The 26,007-nt window shown below is 31.5% G+C and overlaps 1 long non-coding RNA gene across 1 annotated transcript in view; it reads right to left on the bottom strand.

The window, feature by feature from the left end:
* LOC145249052 (uncharacterized) overlaps positions 1-25,644 on the bottom strand; it is a 30,014-nt gene extending 4,370 nt beyond the window's left edge. Inside the window, exon 1 of the long non-coding RNA XR_013863459.1 lies at positions 25,301-25,644. This is a non-coding gene — a long non-coding RNA (uncharacterized LOC145249052). The remainder of the gene's footprint in view (positions 1-25,300) is intronic.
* Between the last annotated feature and the right edge of the window lie 363 nt (positions 25,645-26,007).

Raw genomic sequence — 26,007 nt, 5'->3', positions numbered from 1 at the left:
AAATATTAGTATTGTGTCACTTTATTGTCAATATTATTGGTTTGAACTCACCATATCTAGATTAATTTAATATTATTTATATTATTGGATCTTGCTTATAGATTTAATATTCTAATATTAATATTTGTCTCTTTATTGTTATTAATATTATTGGATTTTTCTTATAAATTCATTGCATAATCCGTTTGTTTATTGTTGTAAATATTTTGGAGTGAACTCACAATATCTAGATTAATTTGACCCAAAAATGTTAATTGAGACACGTTTCAAAAATAAGAGCACTCAATACATGTGTTTCTGAAGATATAGTTCTGTTGAAAATATTTCTTGTATTTTTTATGATTAAATGCTTGTGAAAGAGAAACATATATTGATATTGCATTCAAATATTTATATTATGTCTGTTTATTGTTATTAATATTTTTGGATTGAACCCAATATCTAGATTAATTTTATCTACAAAAATTCATATTAAACACGTTACAAAATAGTTGAAAATATTTCTTGCGTGTTTTATGATTTATATCCTTATAAAACCGATATATATATATATATATATATATATATATATATATATATATATATATATATATATATATATATATCGCATTGACACCAGATGATTATGATTTTCTGTCTTACTCATCAAACTTAATCTGATAGAATCAGTTTTTGTAGTACTTACCAAAAAAACAACCGCCCACGTGTTTGTGCCTTGTGTAGGCATGCTCAACAACAAAACTTGGGTTTTTATAAGTGGAAGTATTGAGGTTGTCAGGAATCTCCGGGCGCATGTGCAAGAGGAGGGATTGAGAGAGTGGTATAAAAGGCAGGTCGAGTGAGAAGGTTGTTGTTGTTGTCATTGGACGTTACAGTGATGCGTGCGTTAGCAGTTAATTAAGAAGCTGTTATTTTGTATCAAGTCGCACACCTCGGTGAAGGTCATATAAGTCGTGCACCTCAGTGAAGGTCAAGGTCATAAGCTATTTCAGCTATTTCATTTTGTCTCTTTTTCTGGACAACTATGGCTGGGGCAAAGTTTGATTTAAATCTGATACCCGAATTCGACGGATCCACTTCTGTTGTCGACTGGGTCAAAAGGGTTGAGCTGACCTGCAACCTCTGTGAAGTGAAGGGGGTGCATACCGTGATTCCCCTGAGATTGGCTGGAGGCGCCCTGAGTGTATATCAGCAACTTAGTGCCGTGCAGAAGGCTGATGTTACCTGTATAAAAAATTCTTTATACAAGGCACTTGCCATGGATCCCTGCATGGCCTACAAAACATTTGCCTCTAGGAAGCTCATGCCAGGAGAAACCGTGGATATCTTCGCAGAGCAGAAGAAACTTGCAGTTCTATTTGGCAATGAAGTGTCAGAGCAAACACTGGCATATGCGTTTGTGGCCGGCCTTCCCACCCATGTTAAGCAACTGTTGAAGGCTTCCACCAGCGTATCTTTAACGCCCATGGAACATTTGTTAGAATGCGCTCGAGCCATTATCAGAGATGAGGAGGACCTGAGGGAACCGGTTGTAATGATGGCGCAGGCAGCCAAGAGTAATACTGAAAAGAGTCCCAGTTTGAGACCCACGACCAATGGGAGATGTTTCTGCTGCGGCCAGCGAGGTCATTTCGTAAGAAGTTGTACTAACCAGGGGCAGGGGAGCCTGCGCTGTTTCCAATGTTGCAGTTATGGACATTTATCCCAAAATTGTGCGGGAAATGTATCAGGGGGCAGGATGTCAGCAGCGCTCTGTTCCCCGGACAAGATTTAATTGAGGCACAACCGACAATAAATGTGTACGTGGACCAAGTGCCTTGTTCAGCTCTTCTCGACTCCGGGTGCTCACACACCATCATGAGTGCCAAGTTGTGTCGAAACTGGACAAAGCAGAACATCAAAGTAACCACAATAGGTGGCAATACGCAAGCTTGCTGTGGAGCCGGAACTGTCAAAGTCCACACAAACTCTGGTGTGGCCGCAGACATTAATGTGCTGGTGATGTAAAGGGATTCGCTGGGATTCGATGTACTATTGGGATATGATGCTATTAAGGCACTGGGGGGAGTTGTTATCGGAAGAGATGGGACTGTGCGATTTTTGGAAATCCCAGTGTGTGCTGCAGTTCACATTGATCGGCCTGATTTTAAGGTGGACTACGACCCTCACCAAAAAGCATGGACTGCATTGTGGAAGTGGACAGAAAGAAGGGCGCCAACCAAACTCAAGATTCGCATTGAAGAGTACTCGATACCCGACAAGGCCCATAATGAATACGAAAAGGAACTTGAGGCATGGATCCAGGATGGATGGCTGATCCCCTATCCCAACAAGCTGGGACCACCCAAGGGTCTGACACTCTTAATGGCGGTAGTCCAGCATAACAAATCAAAAGTTCGTCCAGTGCTGGACTATCGTGAACTCAAGAGATACATTGAGGCATACACTGCCGATGCTCACACACCATCATGAGTGCCAAGTTGTGTCGAAACTGGACAAAGCAGAACATCAAAGTAACCACAATAGGTGGCAATATGCAAACTTGCTGTGGAGCCGGAACTGTCAAAGTCCACACAGACTCTGGTGTGGCTGCAGACATTAATGTGCTGGTGATGCAAAGGGATTTGCTGGGATTCGATGTACTATTGGGATATGATACTATTAAGGCACTGGGGGGAGTTGTTATCGGAAGAGATGGGACTGTGCGATTTTTGGAAATCCCAGTGTGTGCTGCAGTTCACATTGATCGGCCTGATTTTAAGGTGGACTACGACCCTTACCAAAAAGCATGGACTGCATTGTGGAAGTGGACAGAAAGAAGGGCGCCAACCGAACTCAAGATTAGCATTGCAGAGTACTCGATACCCGACAAGGCCCATAATGAATACGAAAAGGAACTTGAGGCATGGATCCAGGATGGATGGCTGATCCCCTATCCCAACAAGCTGGGACCACCCAAGGGTCTGATTCTCTTAATGGCGGTAGTCCAGCATAACAAATCAAAAGTTCGTCCGGTGCTGGACTATTGTGAACTCAATAGATACATTGAGACATACACTGCCGATGCTGACGTGTGCGCCAGCAAGCTGAGAGAATGGCGCCAGAAGGGCTTCAATGTGTCTATAGTAGACTTGCGGAAGGCTTATTTGCAGGTGCGAGTGGATGAGACATTGTGGCCGTTCCAGACAGTGTGGTTCCGGGGTCAGAGATACTGCCTTACTCGACTTGGCTTTGGGCTGAATGTGGCACCGCAAATCATGAAGACCATTGTAAATGCAGTGTTGTCCCAGGAAAAGACCACTGAGGACGCAACATCGGCCTATATTGACGATGTGTACGTCAATGAAGATATACAATCTGCGTTGCACGTCAGAGAAAAGTTAGCTCAATTCGCGTTGGAGTGCAAGGATCCTGAACGTCTGAGAGATGGAACATGGGTATTAGGATTGGACGTTTGCGGGAAAGATTGTACCTTATGATGGAGGCGTGGCAGTGAGATTCCAAACATCCCTGATGTTATTATGCGGCGGACTATTTTTTCCTTGTGTGGGAAACATATCGGTCACTTACCAGCATGTGGCTGGCTCTGAGCAGCTGGGGGCGTCATCAAAGGCAGGGCAAGTTTAGTAACTACAGGTTGGGATGATGTATCTGATGATGCTCTTCTAACTCTGATGACGACAGAAACCCTAGAGAGAGTTAACAAGGAGGACCCTGCCCGTGGAGAATGGTGTGTCGATGGGGACACTGTGAATGTGTGGGTTGATGCTAGTTCTTTGGAATTGGGAGTGTTATTGGAGCAACGTGGAAACATAATTGAAGACGCGTGCTGGCTGCGTCTCATGAATGATGCTCAACACATCAACCTGGCAGAACTGGATGCTGTTGTGAAGGGTTTAAATCTGGCACTGCAATGGCAGTCAAAGAAGTTACACTTGTGCACGGATTCTCTCTGCATCTACTACTGGGTGTCCGACACTCTTTCGGGACAAACGAGAGTCCGCACTAAGGCAGCCAGTGAGATGTTAATCCGGCGGAGGCTAAACACCCTGAAGAGTCTGTTATCAGAGTATGACCTGTTGGTGAGTGTAACGTTTGTGGTATCACACTGTAATTGTGCAGACCAACTAACCTGTGTGCCTCACAAATGGTATGAAGCTGTGAAGACAGGCGTGGAGTTTGCTGCGCGATCTTGCGCAGTTGGCGCGATTAGCTCATGCCAAATACAAAGAATCCATGTGCAGAGTGGACATCCAGGTATCAAAAGAACTGTGTATTTTGCGAGGCGTGTTGATCCGGCAGTGACAAGGGTGGATGTCAGGCAGATCATCAAGCACTGTGAGGCATGCCAGTCTATCGATCCTGCACCTGAGCAATGGCAGAAGGGGCGATTGGAGGTTGAGCATGTGTGGCAACGAGTAGCGATGGATATTACCCATTACAGTGGTAAGCCCTTTCTAACCCTTATTGACTGTGGACCCACTCGTTTTGCGGTGTGGAGGCAAATGACCAGGCAGGAGTCAGCGAATGTTGTCCGCCAACTGTCATCTATCTCTTCTGAGCGAGGTGCGCCGGAAGAGATATTGACGGACAACGATGCTGCTTTTTGTAGCCACCAAGTTCAGCAGTTGCTGAATGAGTGGGGTATCCGACTACGACTGCGATGTGCTCATGTGCCATCAGGGAATGGCATTGCTGAGAGGAGCCATCGCAGCATCAAGAGAATTGCTGCCAGAAAGCAATGCACCATTACGGAGGCCACGTATTGGTATAACATCACACCAAAGGATGGGAAGGCACTAACAACAGCACCGGCCAATGCCATACACACATACCGTGTTAGGATAAAGGGCATTGACACTGTCCAGCCAATCGACGAGGAGAGTCATGACAAATACAAGGTAGGGGATCCAGTTTGGGTTTCATCCACACTATCAATATGCAACAAAAACTAAGTGCACCACTAAGTTCAAGCGAGGATGAATATCTGGAATGGTCAGCCAGCAGTCGGTCCTTTTTGATGGAACCCCACGCCATGTGCGCGATCTTCGCCCAGCTAGTGAAGTACATCCCACAGCTACAGAGAGCAATGAATCATCAGATGATGAGCTGCTGATAAGTGAGGTCATCGAGCAAGAGAGTGGTAGTTGTAGTTCGTCTGATCAGGCAGGATCAGAACCAGAACCAGAACCACACTCAGAACCAGAACCAGAACCTGGATCCGAGATTGTAAATACCACCCTTTGCAGAAGCCAATGAACTAAGAGGCCACCCCCCGGAGTGCACTCTATGTGATGATTAGATCAGGGGGGAGTGTAGTACTTACCAAAAAAACAAACGCCCACGTGTTTGTGCCTTGTGTAGGCATGCACAACAACAAAACTTGGGTTTTTATAAGCGGAAGTCTTGAGGTTGTCAGGAATCTCCGGGTGCATGCGCAAGAGGAGGGATTGAGAGAGTGGTATAAAAGGCAGGTCGAGTGAGAAGGTTGTTGTTGTTGTCATTGGACGTTACAGTGATGCGTGCGTTAGCAGTTAATTAAGAAGCTGTTTTTTTTGTGTCAAGTCACACACCTCGGTGAAGGTCATATAAGTCGTGCACCTCAGTGAAGGTCAAGGTCATAGTTTTGACAACTCAGTTTCTTGTCTCCATTAACATTCATTGTATAAAGATTATATCCCCTTCTCATAATAATAATACACTATGTAGTGTGCATTGGATTAGACAAACTTACCTAACAATTTTGTATATGATAATATTTTGTTTGTGATTTATAAAACTTCGAAAGGATAAAATTATTCGATTTGAAGTGGAGCACAAGTTGTTCAGTGCTTTGTATAGAAGTGTTCCCAGAGATGTTGCATCGATATTGCAAGACGGTTTCATCCACACTATCAATATGCAACAAAAACTAATGACCCATGTTGTCATTATCATCTTTGCTATTTTAAAGAACACTTTATTCAACCATTAAATTGATGTTATGCCACTGAGAATTGTATGTGTTTCACATGTAATGTCCTTAGAAAATGTTGAAATATGCTTGAATTATATTTATGACAACATATTTTATTTAATGTTAATAGTTATTTTTTAAAGAACAGTCAAAATCTTTTAAACAAGTTTAAGACAATTGTAAAATTGATATATTTTTGCGAGAGTAATAATTTCAATGGTTGACCTTTGTTATTTCCTTTTATATATTCATTCATATCTGCTCCTGTTTACAATATGCTTTATTGTGTTGCATCAATTAAACGCTAATCTATGAATACAAACTTTAAAAAATAAAAGTTATGTTCTTATTCTATAAAAAAAATACTTTAAATCCGCCAAAATTTAAAAAAAATGTTTTCAACCTTTTTATCACTGCATAAGAACGTTGATAAGGTGTAACTTTTGAAATGCCCGAATAAATAGAACTTGCATTTCTTAGTGGAACACAAAAAATTACGTTTTAAGTCCATTTTCTAGTACATGCAATTCTTCGATATTTCAAAAGATAAAGGAAGAGAAAGGAAGAGACGACACTGTTAGGCATAGCTTATTGATGAGTTTATTGCAAACTAAAGTTAATTAAAACAATTAAAATGGACTTTTGTGCAACACAACTCAATCCATACGCAAAATAATCCCGTACTATATTATATATATATATATATATATATATATATATATATATATATATATATATTAGATAAAGATGTAACTATTGACATTTTCATAGATAAGTTACTAGATAAAGTAAGTGCAAATTAAAATTAAAATTTATTAGAATTGAAATTGAATTCTGTCAAAAACTTTTTAACAAATTTTAAACAATTGTAGACTTTATATATTTTTGCTAGAGTAATTATTTAATATTTATAATCTACAAATCTGTATTAGATATGTTTTTTTTTCATATATTCATATCTGAAAAAATGTATATGGACTGCTGACAAACATAACTCTATCCCTACACAAAGAAATCCCATACTATTTAATTATATATATATATATATATATATATATATATATATATATATATATATATATATATATATAAAGATGTAACGATTGACATTTTAAGTTACTTGATAAGTTAATTGTAAATTACAACTAAGAAGAATTAAAATTGATTTTTGTCAAATGTAATGTGATCCTCATGCTGTTACATTTTGTTAAATATAGATTTTCTTAGATTAAAAATAAACGTTTAACAGCTGTTATGTAATTATTATTAAGGTCATTCTAATAAATTCACACCCACATTATTCACTGTTTATGCATTAAATCCAGCATGATCAGCTGCTAACATTTTACATATGGTTTATCAGATGCAGACTGAGGTGGTATGACGTCATAATATTATCAGTTAAATATGATTTTTCAAAGGAAAAAAAAGTGTTTATAGATGAATTAATGAAGAGAGTGTGTAACAAATCACATGGTAAATCGATTTACCCTTAAAATTGGTTGGCTATTGAGTCATATAGGATGATGTTGGTTGGTTAGTGTCATATATGAGTCATATAGGATGATGTTGGTTGGTTAGTCATATATGAGTCATATAGGATGATTATCATTTTCTGTGTGACTCATCAACCTTAATCTGATAGAAACAGTTTCGACAACTCTGTTTTTTGTTTCCATTAACATTTGTTGTATAAAGACTATATCCACTTCACATAATAAAAAAACATGTAGTGTGCATTGGATTTTTTTAACACTATAATTGGGATGCCATCAGGGCTAGTAGCTTTAGTGGAATCAAGGTTCTTGATTAGCTTGGCGACCTCATGCACAGATATTTGTATGTTACCTAGCATGTTCTGTATTATAGGAGGAAATATGGGGAATTGATGGCCTTCGGCGCACAGGGTAGAATTAGCTGCAAAGTTCTTTGCAAATAGTTTGGGCTTGTCTGAAGCTGAGAAGATGACCTCTGGTCCATCGATAATAGTCGGCATAGAACGCACACTTCTGTTCAGGATCCTATTTGTTATTTGCCAAAACAATTTTGTGTGTCGTTTTTAAAACTTTGAAGAAAATGATTCGTAGATACCAGTGCTTTGTAAAGAGGTGTTTCCAGAGATGTCGGATTGATATTGCAAGATGTTTTCAGTTACTATTCAACAAAAACTGATGACCTATGTTGTCATTAATTATCATCTTTGCTGTTTTACAGAATATTTTATTCAACAATTAAATTGATGTTATGCCACTGCGAATTGTATGCGTTTCACATATCATGTCTTTAGAAAATGTTGAAATATGTTTGAATTTAATTTATGACAACAATTTTAAGGATATTTAAATAGTTAATTTTTAAAGAACAGTCACAACATTTTGCAAATTTTAGACAATTGTAAACTTGATATATTCTTGCGAGAGTAATAATTTCATGTTTGGAATTCTAAAAATCTATATTAGATCGATGTTTTTGTTCGTGTATTCATATCTCATATATATATATATATATATATATATATATATATATATATATATATATATATACACGTTTTATTTTTTATTACTGTATCGTTCTGTTAAGTTACATTATTGTTTCAGCTACCCGCCCGTTTTTTTTTGGCCGGTAATAAAAAATAAAATGCATATTTGCTCTACAACAGTATTGAGCACTTTCTTCAGGTTTTTATTAATTACCATTTCTACTAAAAATATATATATATATATAATTATATTTAAAGAGAAAAGTTACTTTATAAAGTAATTGAAAATTGAAATTTATTAGAACAGATTAAATTGATTTTGTTAAATATAATGCGATCCTCATACTGTTATATTTTGTTAAATATATATTTTCTTTGATTAAAATATAAATACATTGTGTAAAACTGTTGATGAAAATAACTGGTTATTAAGGTCATTCAAATAAATTGACAGGTAATTCAATATGTACGTATTACATCCAGTATATCACCGACTAATTGAGTTTCAGTCTCAGAAATGGCAGAAACATTGTAGTAAGATGTAAAGGTCAACTTCTTTTCTTATTTTCATGAAAATCTAGTTGTAATGGTTTTGTAATTTATATTAAACGAAAACTGCGATTTACTAGATGTTGGTATTTTTAATATGTTGTTCAGTAAAATAAAGAAGTTGCCACAGCCTTCTTTTTTATATTTTAATCTTTGTTTTATTAAAAAGTTTTTTCTAAAAAAAAAAACAATAATTTTGTATCGTCACATTTAATCTCTTATTAAGTCGTAAAAAATGTAGAAACAACTATCATCGCCTTTTCATGTTTTGTAATGTTAAAAACTACATGTTGGTGTTATTAATAATGTAAGATTTGTTACAGTAAAAAAAAGTCGCCTCAGCTTTAAAAGTTTCATCCTTGTTTTATTAGTTTCATTCTGGGAAGCTTTTAAAGGTTAAAAACTAATTTCTTAATAACCTTGCCATAATATTTACTTTTTAATAAAGAAAAAACAAATTGACGAACTTCTTTTTTTAAATATTTTCATCTAATGAAAACATTGTGGCTTCGTTGGTTTTTCTCTTAATAGTTGCGTAAACTCTACATTTTGTTTTATTAATGTTATCAACTTTGTTACAGTAACAAAAATTCGTCACAGCTTTCTTTGTTTTAATGTTTTGATTTCAAAAAAATATGGTGTTCTAAATTATGAGTGTTGTTTTAACTTTATTTGAAGTGTTTATTTAATTTGAAAATTATTATTTTCAAACCTTACGTTAGAACTAAGGACAAAAACTTACATGAGACAAGTCATCTTTGGGGTCTCGATAATAGCAAACAATCAAAAATCTAACAAAATACTGGTAGAAAGACAGCTAATAACTGTGATGTTGTCATTTTATGCAAAGGTTTATTTTGCACAATGAAATTTTATGGTATGTTTTGTTTATTAAATTGTTACATGAAAATACAGAATGATATTTTATGGTATGTTTTGTTTATTAAATTGTTACATGAAAATACAAAATGATATTTTATGGTATGTTTTGTTTATTAAATTGTTACATGAAAATACAGAATGATATTTAAATGGTATGTTTTGTTTATTAAATTGTTACATGAAAATACAGAATGATATTTTATGGTATGTTTTGTTTATCAAATTGTTACATGAAAATACAGAATGATATTTTATGGTATGTTTTGTTTATTAAATTGTTACATGAAAATACAGAATGATATTCTATGGTATATTTTGTTTATTAAGTTGTTACATGAAAATACAGAATGATATTTTATGGTATGTTTTGTTTATTAAATTGTTACATAAAAATACAGAATGATATTCTTTGGTATATTTTGTTTATTAAATTGTTACATAAAAATACAGAATGATATTCTATGATATATTTTGTTTATTAAATTGTTACATGAAAATACAGAATGATATTTTATGGTATGTTTTGTTTATTAAATTGTTACATGAAAATACAGAATGACATTTTATGGTGTGTTTTGTTTATTAAATTGTTACATGAAAATACAGAATGATATTCTATGGTATATTTTGTTTATTAAATTGTTACATAAAAATACAGAATGATATTTTATGGTATGTTTTGTTTATTAAATTGTTACATGAAAATACAGAATGATATTTTATGGTATGTTTTGTTTATTAAATTGTTACATGAAAATACAGAATAATATTTTATGGTATGTTTTGTTTATTAAATTGTTACATGAAAATACAGAATGACATTTTATGGTATGTTTTGTTTATTAAATTGTTACATGAAAATACAGAATGATATTCTATGGTATGTTTTGTTTATTAAATTGTTACATGAAAATACAGAATGATATGTTATAGTATGTTTTGTTTATTAAATTGTTACATAAAAATACAGAATGATATTTTATGGTATGTTTTGGTTATAAAATTTTTACATGAAAATACAGAATGATATTTTATGGTATGTTTTGTTTATTAAATTGTTACATAAAAATACAGAATGATTTTCTATGGTATATTTTGTTTATTAAATTGTTACATGAAAATACAAAATGATATTTTATGGTATGTTTTGTTTATTAAATTGTTACATGAAAATACAGAATGACATTTTATGGTATGTTTTGTTTATTAAATTGTTACATGAAAATACAGAATAATATCTTATGGTATGTTTTGTTTATTAAATTGTTACATAAAAATACAGAATGATATTTTATGGTATGTTTTGTTTATTAAATTGTTACATAAAAATACAGAATGATATTTTATGGTATGTTTTGTTTATTAAATTGTTACATGAAAATACAGAATGATATTTTATGGTATGTTTTGTTTATTAAATTATTACATGAAAATACAGAATAATATTTTATGGTATATTTTGTTTATTAAATTGTTACATGAAAATACAGAATGACATTTTATGGTATGTTTTGTTTATTAAATTGTTACATGAAAATACAGAATGATATTCTATGGTATGTTTTGTTTATTAAATTGTTACATGAAAATACAGAATGATATTTTATAGTATGTTTTGTTTATTAAATTGTTACATGAAAATATAGAATGATATTTTATGGTATGTTTTGTTTATTAAATTTTTACATGAAAATACAGAATGATATTTTATGGTATGTTTTGTTTATTAAATTGTTACATGAAAATACAGAATGATATTCTATGGTATATTTTGTTTATTAAATTGTTACATGAAAATACAGAATGATATTTTATAGTATGTTTTGTTTATTAAATTGTTACATGAAAATACAGAATGATATTTTATGGTATGTTTTGTTTATTAAATTGTTACATGAAAATACAGAATGATATTTTATGGTATGTTTTGTTTATTAAATTGTTACATAAAAATACAGAATGATATTTTATAGTATGTTTTGTTTATTAAATTGTTACATGAAAATACAGAATGAAGAAAAAAAAACAACTAAAAAAAGCAAAAGTCAATTCTCCTCTGCCACAAAAATTTGAATCATGGGACAATTACATGTCTTGTTGATTGTTAACTGGTCATTAAATGGGTGATCATTTTACAATAAATTCATATAGCAAAATGATATCTTACTCTAAAATCTTAAATAAAAATTATATTTTTAAAATTTCTTTGCGGATATTTTTAAGGTTATTGAAACTTATTAGCCAATAAAAGTAGATTTAGAATTTTGAAGTGATGGCCACTAAATGGGTGATCATTTTATGTAAACTTTATAGAAGAATATGATCACATTCTTAAATCTAAAATATTGGATAAAAGATTAATAATAATACTAAATAAGTGTATTCAATATTTTCTTAAAATATTAAAACAATTAAAAACCGCAAAAGCAATTTTTGTGCTAAGTTGTCTAACAATTCAACCATATTTGAATTAAATTATTGCGTTTATGATAAACATTATCATTTTTAAATCGCATAAATTTTACTAAAAATAAAATTTCGGATTAAAAAAATCTAAATGTCAGATTTAATAATATTTCTGCGGAGATTTTTATTGATTGGAGATCCATACTTTTTTTTACGTTTGTTAAAAGTAGAATCCATATTTTTATTGGATTGCAATAAAAAATAAACTTATGTTAATGTTTAACATTTTTTTAAAAGTTATTGGGTGCATTTTCTGAAAGAAAATAACTTACCTTTCATTCCAGAAATTCAATACGAAAAAAAAAGTGAGTGAATTCGTTTTTTTTTCGTGTTCAAAACAGAAACTTTGTTTTTTTTTTTTTTGTTAGGATTTCTTTAGTAAATTGATACAACTTTTGTTTTGTGTGTCAATTCATTAAGAAATAAAATATATAAAAATATTTAAAAAAAAATCAAAATTAAAAGATAAAAAACACGATTTAAACGTGAAATTATTAAAAGAAACAAATCAACTGCTAAAGAACAAAGAACTTAAGGTCATCGTAATAAGACGGTGTAATTATTATTTCGTTCCTCGTGTAAAAATGTCTGTTAATTTGTTCCTATTTACAATGCCTCTCCACGGGATAGAGTTAGACACCAGGGTCGTTTTTTAATGTGGAGAAAAGGAACAACAATAAATATTGTCTCAGTCGTGAAGGATTTCTCCTCGCCTGACAGAGAACAAGAAATTGAAGTGTAGCATCTGAAAAACAAATACTACACTTTGTTATTGACCCAAAGACTTAGTCGAAATGTTTTCCTATAAAATGTTTTACAAGCAAGTTTAGATTAAAACTTTTTAATACTTCACAATTGTTGTGATTTCTTTATTAATTTTCTTTTTTCTTTTTTCTAAATTTAAAAAAAATCACTTGGCATTTCATAATAACGGCGCTACAGATTGGCTATTAATCAAATTCATATTAAAGGAGGATATAATTCATGGGATGATGCAACTCATAATACACAGTCAAACTACACATCAATTCAAGAAGCAAAACTTGCATTTAACTTGCAATAATAATGATAATGCGAAACATGGTTGTTATGAGTACATAAACACGACAGGTATAACAACACAAACCAAAAACAGGTACTACACTTTCATTTACAGACGAGTTATTGATAGTGATAAAGGATAAACGATAAAAAACATAAACAAACGAACAGGAATTTTACGTTGATTTTAATTTATTGTCAAAACAATTTTCGTGCACACAAGTTTATTGAACAAAAAAAGTAGAAACTTAAACAATAGTTTTTATGAGTTTACGTTTCTGCTACTATTTAACAGTTTAGGCACCGCCAAAAATGGCCGAAAAATCAAGTTGTTGTTGTTGTTTTTTAAAAACTAAATTACATTTATTAAAATCCATTATTTCTGAGTAACTTTTTTTTTCCAGAAAGATAAAACCCTGAATTTTATCATATAGAAAACAGAATAATGTAAAGCTTTTTCTACTATTTTTAATTAAATTTTGATGCTATTTTTAACACAAAGGGCACAATTTTTATCGAATTTTTTTGTATCGATTATTCAAAGCATGCCCTGTTTAATAATGGTCATGCATTATTCGGCTCGCTAAAAAAAATTGTTAATTTATTTATCAAAAATTTTAAAATGGCTTTTTTCGTATAAATATTTAAAAAAAAATTTTTTGTTTTGCTTAACTTAAATAAATTATTTTACTTAACATATTCACCGAATTTCACACTTCAAAACTCAAAAGCGGGATAATTAAACACAATCAAAGTTCTGATATTCAGATGGCAAAATAAGGTATGCAAACAATTTTTTTTTTAATCTATAATTCTGCCCCTTACAACAACACAATATGTTTTGTTCAGTTTCAGATGCTTATTTTAAGCATATTTGTTCCCATTTCAAAACAAGGGGGGTTGTAAGCAAAAAAAAAAATATATATATATATATAAATATCGTTTATGAAAAATAAGTACACAGTTATAAAGTTCATTCTTCTCCTAATAATCGCTGAAAATTTCTTATTGATCGGATAATTACCTGATTTTTGGTAGATTTTTAAAAAGACGGTCCGTCAAAAAGTACTGACCTGCCCCCCCCCAGTTTCGGCGGTGCCTAAAACGTTCAATATGAAAACTACTTAATGGGTGGGGAATTTTTACATGCAAAAATGATCGAGAAAGACACATTGACATTAGTAATTTCAATGGAGGAGTACATGCATGGGAGAATACAACTGATGACAAGTAAAGACTGCGTTTATCTCGCCAAATCAATAATAACCTGAATAATGGCACACGAGAACTCAAAACACAAACAGATACTTCAAGTTATTCGTTCTTCTCTGGGTTCTGATTGTACGCCTAACAAATAATTAGCAGGGTTAAGATTAAAATCAGAAAATCATCCTAAGTTTAACCGAATCAAGTAAGATAAGTTGCAAGTTTCATTTCACTGACTTCCAGCTGTGGTAAGTGTTAAGGTTCATGTTAAGGTTCATACAAAACTACCTACCAGCATAAATAATTGCTAAATTGTAACACAAGTACAATAGACACATATTTATTGACAAACACGAACACGTGACAACACTGCAATACCTAATATACTATACCTATTATATATATATATACTATACATCCTATATATATATATATATATATATATATATATATATATATATATATATATATATATATATCGCTGACATTTTATACATCAGGAGTGTTCACCACTAATTACTACCTGTTTGAGTGAGATAATCCCTGGTTGCCTATACAGAATTGTGAAATATTCAGTTTCATTTTTTTAATTGGTTAATTCGGACTATTGTTTTCATCTAAACACGATATCAAAAACAATTTATTAAACAACATCTATAGAAGCTTTGAAGTGATGCCAGTGTCTTCAATCAAAGCTTTAAAAGGTTGTCTATGCATTTTGTCATATGGAAATCAATCCAACGTTAACAAACCTTATTCTTGGCTTTCGCATTTCAACCTTGTTTTCATCACATAAAGATATTCGATATCTAATTTGTCTTTTGTTTATTTTCTTTTTATTTTCTCATTTTTTTTTTCGTGTTAGAATGGAGCATTCACCTGGTATCTCATACATTCTTTTAGCCGAGATTTATTTTTAACGATTATAATCATTCTTTTGGACGAAATTAGTTGGATATAGTTGTAACTTGGTTCATCAAGTATATTTGACTTTTTTTCAGTGTGATTTCTCATACATGTAAAAAAAACTTGAGTTCTAAAAACAAGCTTATATGTTTTGAAAAAATATCATTTTTGGCAAGTGTTTTTCTTTTCGTTTTTATAAAAGTTTATTAACGAGAAGAGAAAAATTAATAAAAAAGTGTGGATACAAAGATTTCGTCTTTATTTACAAGAAAGCTTTTTTGATTTCATTAAAATACACACAAAATTGGTTTTATTACGTAATTACTTTGCTTTTATAACTTTATTTCTTTTGCACAACAGCTTGTGTTTTACTAATTGTGTTTTGGTATTTCATCAGGTTTTGATTAGTTCACTTGTTCTGACAACAATCAATATAGTATTTATAGTTTTTAGGTTTGGATTAGTTCACTTGTTCTGACAACAACTAATATATTCATATTTTTCAGGGACAATGTCGATTCGAAACAGTTCTTTACTTTCTCCTTCTGTATTATATTATCTACTTTCGTTCTATGATGAAATATTAAGAATAGTTTCATTAATCATGAGTCGTTTCAGGTGTGTCAGTTCTCATATGCGTTTTACTAATAATGCGTTTCAGGTTTGTTTTATGTAATTTTATATCCTATGTAATACCGTGATACATACTTGTTTCATATCTTACTTGAATAAATGCAAAATCGAAGATGGTGACTATTTTTTTCAAATGACATTTTCTAATTATTTTTATATGTATCACTAAACTTGATTTATAAGAGCAAGAATATTCACATATTGTGCAAGAAAATGACTTCTCCAGAGTGTGAGTCCTAATATGAAGCAGTAAATGGTATTTGTCCGAAAAAGAATATCAACAAACTTCACAAGAATGCAGTTTTTCCCTTTTTTCTTTTCTCTTATTTCAGTCGAAGACCCCAGAAGTCAAGGGGCCCACAATCTTGGGATAAGGATTGAAGTCTATATGAGATAAATAGATATTCAAATGTTCTATTAAAGTTCTTTATCTCTCAAACACTGAGTTAGTAAAGGAATTAAGAACATAATTTCCCTCTCCTCAATCAACCATTTTCATACGTTGTAGAATATCTTTCATTTTGGTCTCTTGGTCTTACTGGATTCCTGGACAAGAATTTATTTAGTCTGGTGAAGTATCCCGCTTCGTGCTATTACTTGAGGTAACATCACTTAGAGAAGGTGCACCATTCCGCTGAAAAGCTAATGTGGGTTAGGCATAGTAAGGAGATCTGATTTAGGCGAATACTATGTGTTTTTTAATATTTGGTCAGCGTTTATTTCTATGGAAAAGTATCCTCATGTCAGGCTGTTCTGACAAACTCCTGTAGAGAGAGAACTTAAACACTCGTAGTAGGCATTCAAGCTCCCAGAATGTGGCTTTTCTCTTTTTTTTGTATTTTACTTCAGTAAGTTTTAAGAAATCAAGGTTCTCCTTCCTAGAGCCAACACTTGATTCTGTTATGATTTAAATTTATATCCGAGGGCTCTTTTAAGAATAGATACTGTTCGCTTTATGGCTGCTCAGTATGAGTTGTCATATGTACTACTAAAGTTGATCTTTGAGAACAAGAATATCCACAAACCTTACAAGAATGTTGTTTTTCTCTCCCTTTGTTTTATTTTACTTCAGTCGAAGTTCTCAGAAATCAAGGGGCCGGCAACCTGGGACTAACACTTGAACTCTATATGAGATACATAGATATTCGAATGTTCCATTTAAGTTCTTTATCTCTCAAGCATTGAGTTAGTAAAGAATTGAGAACATAATTTTCCTCTCCCCAATTAACCATTTTTATACCTTGTAGTATATCTTTCATGTTGGTTTCATGGTCTTACTGGATTCCAGGACAAGAATTTATCTAGTCTGGTGGAGTATCCAGCTTCGTTCTATTACTTGAGGTAATTTCACTTGGAGAAGGTTCAATATTCCTCGGAAAAGCTGTGGAGTAGCTGTAGTGAGATCTTATTTGGGCTGCGAATAATATGTGAGTTTGAATATTTGGTCAGGGTTTACTTCTATGGAAAAAGTATCCTCATGCCAGATTGTTCTGACAAACCCCTGTACAGAGAGACCTTAGACACCCGAGGACAGTGTCTAGTAGGCATTCAAGTTTCTCTCCCGTAGGCATTCAAGTTTCTCTAGTGTGAGTTCTCATATGATACACTAACAATGCTTTTTTAGAACAAGAATATTTACACAATTTGCAAGAATGTGGCTTTTCTCCAGTGTGAGTTCTAATATGAAGCAGTAAACTTGATTTGTCAGAACAAGAATATCCACAAACTTCACAAGAATGCGGTTTTTCCCCAGTGTGTCTTCTCATATGTATCATTAAAGATAATTTATGTGAACAAGAATATCCACAGACTTCACAAGAATGTGGCTTTTCCCCTGTGTGAGTTCTCATATGGTTCACTAACGATGCTTTTTGAGAACAAGAATAATTACACACTTTGCAAGAATGTGGCTTTTCCCCAGTGTGAGTTCTCATATGTATTACTAAATTTGATCTTTGAGAAAAGGAATATCCACACACCTCACAAGAATGTGGCTTTTCCCCAGTGTGAGTTTTCATATGTATTAATAAATTTGGTCTTTGAGAAAAGGAATACCCACATACCTCACAAGAGTGTGGCTTTTCCCCAGTGTGAGTTCTCATGTGGTGAATTAAGTATGATTTTCTAGAAAAAGAATATCCACAGACTTTACACGAATATGGCTTTTCCCCAGTGTGAGATCTTATATGAGACACTAAATTATGTTTTAGAGAAAAAAAAATCCACACACTTTACAGGAATGTGGCTTTTCTCCAGTGTGCGTTATCATATGTCTTACAAACGATGATTTATAAGAACATGAAAATCCACACACTTCACATGAATGTGGCTTTTCTCCACTCTTCTGCATGTTTTAATATAATTGATCCTACAAAAATATCCACGTAATTATAGAATTTTGTGTTCGCAGTTTTAGTCTTCATTTACAAATGTTCCAGCGAAATTAAGAAGCGACACTTACTTTGCAAAAGTGTATCATAAGTTTTTAAGATATCTGCAATTTGTGATTACTTCTCTTCAAACATTAACATTCATTTGAACATTAAACACGTATTGCACAAATACAAACGTTATTTTCATGATGTATGAGGTGTTCGATTATTTCAGTGTATATAGTCATATAGTAAATAGTTTTTGTTAAATATTAATACAAATAAATTTTGGTATAGAAATCTCTGTTGTCTATAGATGATAATGATGATCCATGATTGTCTATAAATGATGATAGTGATGATGATGATGATGATGATGCATTGTTGTCTATAGATGATGATAATAATGATGATGATTCATTGTTGTCTATAGATGATAATGATGACCCACTGTTGTCTATAGATGATGATGATGATCCATTGTTGTCTATCGATTATGATAATAATGATGATGATTCATTGTTGTCTATAGATGATGATGATGACCCACTGTTGTCTATAGATGATGATAATGATGATGATGATTCATTTTTGTCTATAGATGCTGGTGATGGTCCATTGTTGTCTATAGATGATGATGATGATGCATTGTTGTCTATAGATGATGATGATGATCCACTGTTGTCTATATATGATGATAATGATGATGATGATTCATTGTTGTCTATAGATGATGATAATGATGATGGTGATTCATTATTGTCTATAGATGATGATGATGATCCATTGTTGTCTATAGATGATGATAATGATGATGATGATGATTCATTGTTGTCTATAGATGATGATGATGATGATGATGATGATGATGATGATGCATTGTTGTCTATAGATGATGATGATGATGATGTTCCATTGTATTCTTGAAATTCAATAAAGGCGTTCATACAGGAATAAAAACACAAAAAAAACGAAATTCAATATTTTTATCTGCATTAAATAATTTGTATTCCGTTCGTTTATGTTATTGGATTGAAGACATAACATTTTGATGAATTAAATCGATAGTCATATGGGATTCATTAGACAAATAATTATATATTTTATAACTTAGATATTTTTTAACTTACCACACAACCAGTAAATATATGTAATGTTTTAGATACAATGTAAAGTCTACACAATAGTGACAATCATACTATATTCATTATGTTTTCTAAAGAAGGAAAAATAGTGATAATCAACTCTCTTCCTCTTTTTTCTTTTTCTCGATATATAATTCTGTATATGCATATATACAACTGTACATGATTGTCATTGTGGTGAAAGAAAAACATATTTATATATGAATAAATGGGGGAGTTAAAAAAAGAAAACAAATTCTTTAAGACTTATCGGATAATACAAAGCTCAACAAATTGTTTTGGAGCCTGGAGTCAATAAAGGGAGGTAATCAAGTTGGAGTCAATAAAGGGAGGTAATCAAGTTGATCCCCAACCAGTTTTTTGTGTCTATTCTCATCAGCTTTTGATTTTTCTAGTCCTCTATGTAAAGACACGTCCTCTTATGTTTCACGGAATACCTCGATTTGTCTATAACATTTATTGCAAATAACTATTCTTACATTTTTATGAAAGGAAATACCTGCACCATCTATCAAAGAAATTCAGTTTTCAATCCGGGTATTATAAATGAAGAAACATTAATATACAAATCTTTTGTCTTCCTAAAAAGAAAATGTTAATTTTCTTTCCTCTATATTTTCGTCCAAGTCAAATACGCCCTCCCCCAAATTGCAATTTTTCTACAATCAAAAATAGCACACTTCTATGAATCACTATCTAAACTAGACCAAAACCGTTTTATTTGCATCCAATAAGAACCTGATTAAATGGGTGGCATGTACGTTTCTACACACGACCTTAAAGAACTTTCTCCAACCGAATAATCTATTATTTAACGATCTTTTCTTTTATTTAATATCACACGCATGTATACATATATATATATATATATATATATATATATATATATATATATATATATATATATATACTGAATGATCTATTATTAAACATTATTTGATATCACAGGCACATATATCCACGTAATATATATATATATATATATATATATATATATATATGAGTCAATAAAGAGATTCTTTATATATATATATATATCTGCATATATATAAAGAAATTTTCTATATTATTTTATATCTCTATTTCTTTATCTATCTTTACTTTTTTCTTTCTATCATTTGACGTCTTACATCCTAATATTTTCATCCACTTTATTCACCTTTTTTGTTTTTATTCTCCTATATTTCTTCATTATCCTCTATTTAATAACTACGTACACCTTAAAACCATTAGAAGAATAATTATCTATTATCATTCAATAGTTCCGATATTTTTCCAACAATCCACCCCATAACCCTTAGTAATTTATCCTTTTATTCTACCATGTGTTCATCCTCTATTTTACTCAATAAAATTTTAGTACACTGCACCCCGTATAATTTATCCCCATCACTTTAATTATCATAATATTACTCATAATAACTTATATCTCTTCTATGTGCTGTTATAATCTCCCTATCCATGTTAAAAATACCAATTAAGCATTAACTCCATATCTCATGTAAACCCCTTTCATAGCAATAACACTACACCTATGATTAAAAAAGAAACTTATTTCAAGAAACTTACACTATAGTCTCCCTAAGAGTTAAAACACCCATACTGTCCACCGATATAAAACCCACTATGACAGCAATGCTATATAATAAATTACAAACTAAACTCCCCTATAAAACAAAAACATATATATTTCCAAGAAACATCTTCAATACTTATTTTGCTAGACGTTTCATCTCTATTAGGTTATCTAGCACCTTCTTCACTCTTCTTAAAAGTATAAGACTTCCAAAGTTTTCCAATTAGTCCAATAACCCTAATTGATGTATACGCTCATTAAATAAATTATCACGTTATAAAGTGTTCCGATTAACCCAACATCTCTATTATGTATATATATATATATATATATATATATATATATATATATATAGACTTGTTTGTAATATTCCAATTTTTACTGGGTTTGTATAATTCAGTAAATTTTCATATACCAATGAATTTTAAGCCAAAGGGAGATAACTGAAATTGTAAGCTACAAATTATCATATTTCAGAATTGAGCATTCATATACTGTATTAACAAAAAACAAGACTTCAAAAAAAGAATTGATAGCAACAAGAAGTGTATATCATTGTTAGTTACAATTGTTTCAAGACTAATTGGACAAATTAAAACATTATGTCGTTTGAAAATTTTAATATAAATAGCCTTTCCTCAGACGTATTGAATAAAATACACTTTAATAATAGAATATTATGTAAAGACATTTCCCTTAAAGGAAAAAAAGCATGCGAAAACATTTATCCCGGACGCATCTTTGTCAGTCTCCTGAGAGGTCTAGGTATGCTAAATGTGATAATTCGTCTACACATGCTTCGGCTCTATTATTATTATTATTATTATTATTATTACCTGGATCAAATTTGTGCACAAAGTGAGAAAAACAGTGGCCTCTGGAAAAAGGACCCTAAAAAAGTCTTTTCAGGGTTGAGAAATGTAACTTTGTCTGAGAGGAACACAGAGATGAGTGCTTCTTCTATCTATCTATTGAAGCCTCTCTAACATGCTGCTGTTGTTCTGCAGGGCACTATATCGGCTATTAGTGAGGGGATCCATTCAGGATGATATAATTGAGGGGGATCCCTTTGATGAAGGGAGAAGCAATAGCTTTGCTCGATCTGGCCTTGGGCGCCTGGGTCAGTGTCTCACTAACAAGCAGGCATCTTTGGCCTGTCTGGTAATTCGTGAAGCTCGCTGGGTCAGAAGGAAACTACACTCAGCTGGCTTAGTGATTTCATGTTTGATCTGGCAAAATCATGGTTCATTAAAATTGTGGGGTCTGCGTACACGCCTGGCCCACAAAGTATGGAAATAAAAAAATTAAAAGGTTAAAAAAAAACGTTTAAAAGTGTTTTGGATATAGATGTACATAATAATACTTTGATAAGTATGTTTTAACTTAAATAGGGATGGTATAATAAAATTGTCGGGTCTGCGTTCGCGCCTGACCTCCATAGAATGGAAATAGGCACAAACTTTAATAAAGACTTTTCATACCTATCTGCGTAAGTGTACTTTGATAATTATGTTTCAGTTTGAAGAAATATAGTATAATAAAATTATGGGGTGTTCGTTCGCGCCTGACTTCCATAGAATGAAAATATGTCAGAAAGTTTAACAAGTTTTTTTTTTAATATAGCTCCACAGAATATTGTGGTAAGTGTTTCAGTGTGAACAGGTATGGCATAATAAATTATGGGGTTTATCTATTTTCGTTTTACTTTCATCATATTTTGTTTTGGTTTTGATATCCCCAAATCCGAAGCTATCTCTTTATAACCCTGCCTTTTCATCACCTATCATACTTTCATAAATCAGAGTCTATTTTTTGCAGGCTGTTTTTGAACCCAGTAAACGACGGATACTTTTGCTAGTATATATATATATATATATATATATATATAGTAAGTTATAACATATATATGGCGATTAATGTGGATGAAACGTGGAATATTCAGTGTAGCTTAATCGCCATATATATTTTATAACTTACTGATTAGCTCTCCCTACGTATTGAGCACTTTTGAAGTAAATACTTAAAGTTTACGCATAAATTTATACTTTCGTATATTAATTTTATGTGAGTAAATGAAGTAGTTATATATATATATATATATATATATATATATATATATATATATATATATATATATATATATATATGGGGTTGTGCATTTGTTTTTTTCCCCATTTCAATTTTAATTTGTTCTTTTTAAAAATTTTAACTTTAGCTTTGTGGAGGTGTCATTTTTTTCACTTATCCATTTTATTTTTTCTTTCAAATAAAAACATCATCTACTCATTAATAATAAGGTAATTATTTAGACAGCCATTCTTAACATGGGGAAAATGTCCTTGCTAACTAATTTGAATTTTTACCTAACCATTAAATAAACAAAAAAGTTATCAAAAAACAAATATATTACAAATAAATTTTACCAAATGAAGGTTAAGTGATTCTTCGAGCAACCGGGATAAGATTTTCTTAAAACTTGTTTTAAAGCTGTTATTTCGAAAGATGAAATAGTGCCGAGTCTTTGTTATAACAAAAAAATAACTGACATGAGACAGTCATCTAGATAATCCCGATAATCGCTCAGAAATTGAAAATTAAACAAAATACTAGCATAATTTCCCCCATAAATGTCGCAGTGATATTTCTTTGTCTATCAAATTGTAAAAGTAAACAATATGTTTAAAAAATTTGAACAATAAATGTAAACTCTAATCTCTCCACAAAAGAAGACATCAGGGGTTTTTATTACTGTACACATAGATTCGAAAAAGTTGTCAAAAAAAAATATATAACAAATAAATGTTATCAAACGCAAGGTAAGTTACTTTTCGTGTTTTTATTCAATGTAACATGTTTATTCAGCTCGAAAAACTATACAGTGTTTACCGATGTATTAGAAAATTCAAGATTGCGCCCGACTCTCTCTTTAACACGGTAAGTTTGGGAAAAGGTGTTATAAATAAAAAACTAGACAAAATACTGTTAAAAACTCGCTCAATATATGTTTCCGTGACATAGGTTGACATATATTCGGCGGCTTTTTAACAGCATTTTGCCTAGTTTTTTATTTATCACACCTTTTCCCAAACTTACCGTGTGAAAGAGAGAGTCAGGCGCCATCTTGAATTTTCCAATACATGGGTAAACACAACAGCTTTTCGAGCTGAATAAACATGTTACACTGAATAAAAACACGAAAAATATATCCTGTTAGGTAGAAAAGTAACTTATATTGCCTTTGATAACATTTATTTGTTATATATTTGTTTTTTGACAACTTTTTCGAATCTATGTGTACAGTAATACAAATCCGACATCAGAAAGGAAAAAACGATCCGCCCCCTCTCACCATACCACAAATTTGGAAACTCGGAATCGTTACATGTCTTGTTGACATTTTTCTGGCAATGAAACCGACGCTCATTTTACGTTAAATTTATAACGGAAAACGATACTCTAAAATCTTATATATTTATTTTATTTTCTTTTTTACAGAAAATTTTTAAGGCATTAACAAAAAAAAAAAATCGAATTTTTAAGTGGGTAAACTTCGCTGGGTAGATTTTAAAGATAAAAAAAATTGCTTTTCCACATTATGTTTCTGCTTATTTATGATGGCCAATAAATGGGTGTTCATTTTACGTTAACTTTATAAAAGAAAGTGATGTGCTGATGCTTGTGCATCTATGTTACCGCGCTATATTTTTAACAGTATTATAAATTAAAAAAGAAAACACCATCCTCTCCCCATATTAAGAAAGGATTTATAAATAATAACGTTATTGTTTAAGCACGGTAACATAAATGCACACTATGTAAAATACTGGATAAAGCATAAAAATATCAAACGGAATTCTTTAACGACAAACAAAAAAAAATCAATTATTGTGTTGATGGTAAACATTATTATTTAAACAGAAATAACATACGTTTTTGACAACAATATAAATGTCAGATTTAGGAGATTTTTTAAACGGAGATTATTTTATATTGATAGTAAACACTATTATATTTTTTGTTATAAAGCATGGCAGAATTAATATTTAATGTTTAAGATTAATTGAAAAGTGTACAAAATACAAAACTTACCTTTTGTTCCCGGATTTCAATGCGAAAAAAAAATCAGGATGAATTCGTTTTTTTCTTTTTTTTTTTTTTTGTATTCAAAACAGAAAATCTATTTTGTTTGTTATGATTTCTTTAGTAAATTGATACAACTTTTGGTTTTGTGTGTCCAATTCATTAAGAAATAAAATATGTTAAAATATAAAAGAATCAAAATTAGAAGATGAAAAATATGATTTAAACATGAAATTATTTAAAGAGAAAATCAACTTTTAAAGAAGAATTAATTCAAGGTCGTCTTAAGACGGTGTAAACATTATTTTATTCCTCGTGTAAAAATGTCCGTTCTTTAATTAAGTGTGCCGAATTGTTTTCTTATGAAGTTCAAATAATATTTATTAATGCTTAAGGCTCGTTGCGATTTCTTTAGTAAATTTCCAATTCATTAAATATATAATATATGAAGATATAAAAATGAGTTTTTTTTGTTTTTTTTAAGACTGAATATTTCATTATTATTCCGATTAGTGGAACTACTGTTAAAATCCAAAATAAGAACAGTAGTGAGTGCAGCGCGTCGCGTCAGTGCGACCCCCCCCCCCAAAAAAAAATCCTCTTTAATTATAAACCTTGGTAAACTACGTTGGATAGATAGTAAACAAATTTTTAAATTTCAAGTAAAAAGTAACTTTCGTAAACAAGACTGGACATATTGTAAAGATTTAACAATT

The sequence above is a fragment of the Euprymna scolopes genome, chromosome 27, assembly GCF_053919585.1.
Source record: "Euprymna scolopes isolate OS-2025 chromosome 27, ASM5391958v1, whole genome shotgun sequence".
NCBI lineage: Eukaryota > Metazoa > Mollusca > Cephalopoda > Sepiida > Sepiolidae > Euprymna > Euprymna scolopes.
The sequence above is the reverse complement of the archived record's forward strand: the minus strand, read 5'-3'. Positions and strand labels throughout refer to the sequence as shown.